Raw genomic sequence first — 7,167 nt, 5'->3', positions numbered from 1 at the left:
CATGGACAGTAATTATCTAGACTAAATTTGTCAGTATAAAATGGGAGTGCCAGTACGTTTTTTTTTTTTAGTAAAAATGTGTTAGCTATATCAACTTTTTTTATCCCATTATTGCTTAAATCATTTCAAATCCAGTTGGATTTAGCATAAAATGACACCAAAAATAGAATACATATACAATAAAAATGGTACATCAAATCATTTACTAATTTCATCAAATATTTTAGTTTTCTGATGAATTGAAGTGTCCCAGATTTTATGATGATAAGGATATCCTTATTTTCTTCATCAGAGGATTATAACCTATTTGTGCAGAGCTGGATTGAAAACATTTGAACGGGATTGGTAAAATAAAATAAGTATAACCATGTACAGTGCTGCTATCCCACAAGTTGACATGGGATGGGATCGGATAGGATTCAGGATTCACGATAGGAACATATAGAAATTAATCCAATCCTATCCTATCCTATCCTATCCTATCCTGTATCCTACAGCCAATCAGATTCGAGCAAAGGATCAATCATATTTCAGAATAATTTACAAAAACGAAATACAGTATAAAATGTTTACAAAAGAAATATTTATAAAATTTAAATACAAAATAAAACATTCTCTTTACTAAAAACAGATTTACATTATAAACTTTGAGTAATACGATGTAAAGACGAATAATGACCCCCATCGAATAATTTTTAGGGGGCAAAAAAAATTAGATAAAGAAGCATATTGGCCAAAATGCTCACCTGAGCTTATTGGGAATAAACTGATGATATGTTGATTTCATAACATTATACAATTATAGCCATATTTTAAGGTAAATGCAATGATTCAGAATCTATAGGAGTAGAATATTTATCAAGCCTTAAGGGTTAGGTAAACATTGTTTTTTGATGGTGGAAATCATCAAACTGACAGAAAAAATCAGCAGTATTATATATTATTATATCCTCCGCTTGAAAAGCGGGAGGGTATATAGTGATCGGGATGTCCGTCCGTCCGTCTGTTACGCTTTGAGGTATCCATCTCTTATCCGCAAATCCTCATATATAAAACGATGTGTTTGTGAAACAGCTATGCCCCTGTATGGCAACATAGCGAAGATTAAACTTTTCTTAAATGCAATTTAAATATATCGTTACCCAAAGTAGGGTCTTCTCACAAGAAATACAACTGCAAAATAGGAAAGTCCTAGCACGACTTGTTCAAAAGTAATGGCTAAGGATAAGTTTTTGAAAGGTAGGTAAAACTCAAATGTCAAAGTTGATGATTTCTTTAGAAAATATTTAATGTAACAAGGATTACATATGTGAAGTATGAATACCCTAGCCCTTACCGTTCAAAACTTATGACCAAGGTAAAAAAAAATCATAAGTACGGAAACTCCAAGGTCAAGGTCAAAAGGTCAAGGTTTTTAGTATACAATGAAAGGTAATGCCAAAAAACTACATATTTGAAGTATGAGAGTACTAGTATCTACCGTTTAAAAGTTATGGCCAAAGTAAAAATTTGGCATTTTTGTGTAAAATGGGACAAACTCCAAGGTAAAGGTCAAAAGGTCAAATTTAGTGGTACCCAAAGTAAGGTCTTGTCACAAGGAATATACATATTAAATATGAAAGTCATAGCTCCAAAAAATGAAAAGTTATGGTAAAGATTAAGGTTTTTGCGGACAAACAAACGGCCAGATAGACAGACGGATATACAGAAAATCACGATAAAACTATATATACCTTAAAATTTATTGTCATGTGTCATTATAAATGCCCAGGTAGCACAAAACATTTTCAAAACATTTTATTGGTGTTGTAAAAAGGTTTTTTCGAAACATTTCAGACTACCGGGTAAACATTTTAAAAACATTTTTAAAACATTTCCTCTTCTCTTTATAACATTTTAAAAACATTTTTAAAATGTTTTCAAGAAGCTTATGATTAAATCCTTTCGGAACATTTTTCTAAAATATTTTTGAAACGTTTTAAAAATGTTTCAAAAGGTATGTTTAGCTTTCAAATATCAAAGATTTTTATATTACGTTTTAAAAACTTCTAAAAACATGAAATGAAACATTCCTTTTCAATAAATCTGAAACATTGCATGAATACGTTTCTGAAATATTTGGAAGGAACGTTGTCAAAATGTTTTTGAAACATTCTTAATTCATTTAAGGCACATTTTTCTTAAAATTATTCTAAGGGTATGTATAGCTTCCGAATATTAAAGATATTTTAAAAAGTTTTAAAAACGTTCTTAAAACATGAAATGAAACATTCTTTTTCTGTAAAACGGAAACATTGCCTATACCTTTCTGAAAAAATTGTAAGGAACATTTTAAAAATATTTTTAAAACATTCTTAATATCGCTGTTAGTTATAAAAATTAAATTCCGGATATTTTTCGGCCTGGGCAGTAAAAATGTTTATTCAGAACATAAACTCAAATAATTATTTTCACTACAATTGAAACATTTTAATTATAGTTTTTGTAACATTTTTTGGAAACATTTTCAAAATGTTTCTGAAACATTTATGTAATTGCGGCACAATTTAGTTCATTTATTAACTTTAAGAGTGTGTTCTGGGAATAATTTTAGAACATTCAATTTAATGTGTTTTCCTTTTTTAAAGACTTCATTTTTCATTGCTGCAACATTTAATTTTAATGTTATTTTCAAAATGTTCTTAAAATATTCAAATAATGTATGATTGCGATTTTCCTAAAATTTAGTTTATGAAGAAAAAGAAAAGAATATATGGAAAGAATTATGTTGAAATGAGGAATTGTAGTAATTTTTTAATTGAAAGATTTTTTCCGGTATTTTATAATGATTTCTAGTTTTGGCTAATTGATTGAACAGACATATATAAAGTCCTTTAAATAAAACAAATCAAAAAATCAATGAATGAAAGGATAGGCAAACACAAAATTTAAAATATAAATAAATGTATAAAATCATAAGCATTTTATAAAACTCTTAATGTCTTTTAAAAAAAAATGTTTATCAAATCTGTGATCCACTCCCAGGATTTTACTCTGAGGCATTAGATAGGGATTGGCACGCTGGTCAGTTTCAGTGTCATGATAACCTATTATGCAATTTTCCTGCTGGGCAGCGCGTTACAGAGTATAGTGGTTTGCAGCTTATCTAGGCCAAATTTTGAATTCTGGTAAACAAGATGTGCGCGGTCACTCCGTGCCGATTTGAATGAGAAGACTTTGCACCATAAAACCACAATAATAACCTCGGGATTTATTATCTTTGAATGGTAAAAATTTTCTTTATCATAGACTTTTAAAGATCATTTAAAAATGACTTTTATACTACCAATGCATGATCAATAACTTTGTACAAATGTATGAAGCATTAAGCAATGACAAAGCGTTAAGGTTATACACATATAATTTGATTTGAATATTTCATTCTTAACCCAGCAGGCACGCAACGTTGTTTCAACGTTGAAAGGAGGTGGAATATAGGTTGCAACGTTGATCAACTATATTTCAACGTTGTTTCAACGTTGAGATTTCAAGGTTGAATCCTCAACCTTTTTTCAACGTTGAAACAACGTTGAAGCTGCAACATATTTTCAACGTTGAATGTTCGTCGATATTTCAACGTTGAATCAACGTTGAGGCTGCAACATATTTTCAACGTTGAATGTTCGTCGATATTTCAACGTTGAAACAACGTTGAGGCTGCAACATATCCTCAACGTTGAATGTTCGTCGATATTTCAACGTAGAAACAACGTTGAAGCTGCAACATATTTTCAACGTTGAATGCTCGTCGATATTCAACGTTGAAACAACGTTGAAGATTCAACATGTTTTCAACGTTGAATATTTTCTGATATTGTAGAATTAAAACAAAGTTTAAAAATGCAAAGTTGACTGTCTTTTGATTTCAACGTTGAAACAACTTGGAAGATGCAACATATTTTCAACTTTAGAAAAGTTTAACGTTGAAACAACGGGTAACAAGTATTGAGCACTTTAGTTTTTAAGTTCAAAATGTAAAGGTGTCTTTTACTTCTAATCCATGCGATTTTTTGCAATATACACACAGCTGTATGCATTGTTAGAAAATATTATATATATATAATAATTATACTTTATAAATGAAACGCATGCATTTTAAATTGATTTACTCAAAAGAGTTGTGACAATAGCTAGTACCATTGTGAAATTTTAAATATGAGTTTAAATGAAGCATGGCATCTACATGTAACGCTTCATTATAATTGTTTTTTTAAAAAGGTTTGTTTTGTTTTTTTAATAAATTGTGAATGTTATTTTATTTTGACATATGTATAAAATATGTTACATGTAAGCTTTTGATAAATAATAACATCTTTATCCAACATCTCACGATAATTCCATGTTATTATAGAATTAATAAAAACAATTATTCCGAATTAATGTTCTTAAAATTAGACTCATATGGATCCATGCCGTATACTCTTGCGCAGATTATACGTATACAGAGCGAATCTAAGAAGTCTTATTTTATTAGGTTGCACTTTTGTTGTGTGTATTAATTTTATAATCTTTTTTTCACAAAATATATAAAAATTCAAATAAACTCATAAGAATTTTCACACTGACAATTAACACCGGTCGAGTTGCATTACTTAAGATCCACTCCCCAAAACCTTCAAGATATCAAATAAGGAGTGCCTCTCGCTTAGTTGGTCAGTTTCAGTGTCAGGATAACCTTGTTATGCAATTTTCTTGCTGGGCAGAGTATAGCTGTTTGCAGCTATCTAGGTCAAAATTTGAATTCAACTGATGGACAAGAAGTGCGCGTCTCCTTGCCGTTCATATTTAATGTGTTTTTCAAGCTTTATACACAAGGATTAAGGTTGGAATATCAACTTCTGCTCAGTAAGTATTATTTCCTTTTCATGAATATAAGAAATTAAATTTTTTTATCAATTGTTCATCAATTAATTCTTGTTTTATAAGTATATTTGAAATCTGCGTGAAATGCACATCCTTTGTTCGTGTATTATGTGTTTTGTAGATATTCATTTGGTTATGATATATAAGCTATTATACCAATATATTATACAATTTAACTAAATGTAGTTTGTCGTAAGGTTCAATCAACCAGTGGTACAGGGAATTGATTGTATAGTCAGCCTTGATTGCATCAGATTCTTCGCCCGTGAAAATCAAACAAAGGAATGCAACATTTTGTAAGTACACTATGAATATGTATGTCTAGAACATTTTTCTTTAGAAATAATTATTTATAAGTATACTCATATACGAATTTTAACATGAAATCAACTATAATTCTTTTAAACATGTTTATTAATAATTAAATCCAAGTACCAGAATATATTCCTTTGTCTGATTTTTAAATCATTCATGCATATTTATTTTTATCGCTTGAAATAACGTGTTACGTACATTTTATCGAACATATGGCTTTAACATCTTTATTTCTTTTATCAATAGGCTTATGCTTTAGAGGGTGGATTCTCCTGTTCATTTCTTTCATTCGTGGGACTTAACTATATGTGTGATTAAAATCAATGGATCCGCCACTTTGTGGAACTTAGTAGTGTAAGGCAGACGCGTACTTTGAAGGACCTGGATGTGATTACTGTGACCCACTTTTCACTAGGAATATAAATTTTGTCAAGCAGTGATTTTTGAGATTCAGTGATTGAATCCGAATTTGTGTTTGTCTTAAAAATTACATGCAAAATAAATTCTCTCACAATCACAATACTAGTTCACAACTTATATAAATATTACGCAACTTGAATAAAATTTTTTATTAGAATTTGAAATGTATTTGTTTATAAAGCAAATTGTAATATGAACTCAACATGATTTCAACCAAATATCAACGTTTGTATAACCGAAAAATTTCAACCAAATCTCAACCTAATTTCAACCAATGTTCACTTTTGTTCAATGTTGATATTTGACGTTGAAACAACGTTGAAGCTTCAACGTTGACTCAACTTTCATTTTCAACCAAAAATCAACCATAAATCGACCAAAAATTCAACCCATTTTCAACGTTTATTCAACGTTGAAAATTGACGTTGAAACAACGTTATGTCTCAACGTTGCCTCAACTTTCATATGCAACCAAAATTCAACGTTGATTCAACGTTGAAGTGCAACGTTGATTCAACGTTGAATCAACGTTGAAATGCCTGCTGGGAAGGCAACACAATTATATCCTTGATTCAAGTATTCGTTGTCTTTGTGAAATGTTTTAAAATCATCAAACACTATGTTGATTTAAAAATGAAATTTCTTTACAGCATGGTCCGGTGTTGATTGCATCATCCGTATTTTCAAATTCCCACATTCAAAAGAACCACCTTTGGTGAAGGCAAAAGTGTACGTAAATACTAATATTCTTCAATAATATTGTCAAAGTAATTATTTTTCTGCTTTTTCAATGCAAATGAGGAAAGAACTTAAATTTGATTTAATTATTTAAAATATTTTTTTTATATATTTTCATTGATCATCTTAAGATACATTAGATGTAGAAGGCTGATACAAACACAATTTTCCTTATCTTTAAAGGTTGTGCTATTCTTTCCGAGGGGCAGATTCCTTATCAGCATTTTCAGTGTATGTGATTCTAACTAAATCTTATAGATCCGCCACTCTATACAGTGAACATTGGATTTCTGTGATTCTGTTCTTTTAAAATTCAGTGAATGGATTTCACACTTTTAAAACCTGGTTACTTGAAAGAAAATAAATTAAAACTTGTACCGAGAATGGAATTTATATGTAATTAACATTTTGAATATGGGTTTGTATTAAAGGTTCAAAAATTAAATATAAATTGTTTTTATTTTTTTTTAAATATATATATATATCATTATTTAAGGAGAAAAGTAAAATTTCAGTAAAAATACTTTTGTAACCTCGACGTGAATGTTTTGAAAACGTTTTAAAAACCAAAGAAATTAAACGTGAAAAAAACATTTTTGAAAATGTTTTTGTTACATCTTATAAAAATGTTATGATAACATTTGTTGAAATATTTTGTAAAATGTTTTAAAAACACTTAAAAAACATACAAAATCACGTGATTAAAACATTTTTAAAAATGTTTTCGCAACATTTTGAAAAGGTTATAAAAACTTTTTAAATAGTTTTTGTGTTAGCTGGGATATTCTTAAT

The 7,167-nt window shown here is 29.2% G+C and overlaps 1 long non-coding RNA gene across 1 annotated transcript; it reads left to right on the top strand.

Annotated features, from left to right (window-relative positions):
* Window positions 1-4,580: 4,580 nt before the first annotated feature.
* Window positions 4,581-5,699, top strand: LOC134280535 (uncharacterized). The gene is made up of 3 exons (XR_009994928.1): window positions 4,581-4,884; window positions 5,089-5,198; window positions 5,464-5,699. It is a non-coding gene; the product is annotated as an uncharacterized LOC134280535 (long non-coding RNA).
* Window positions 5,700-7,167: the final 1,468 nt, after the last annotated feature.

This window comes from Saccostrea cucullata, unplaced genomic scaffold (assembly GCF_032062105.1).
Source record: "Saccostrea cucullata isolate Sc308-1 unplaced genomic scaffold, CSIRO_AGI_Scuc_v1 ctg1530, whole genome shotgun sequence".
Classification (NCBI taxonomy): domain Eukaryota; kingdom Metazoa; phylum Mollusca; class Bivalvia; order Ostreida; family Ostreidae; genus Saccostrea; species Saccostrea cuccullata.
This window is presented reverse-complemented; position numbering and strand designations above follow the sequence as displayed.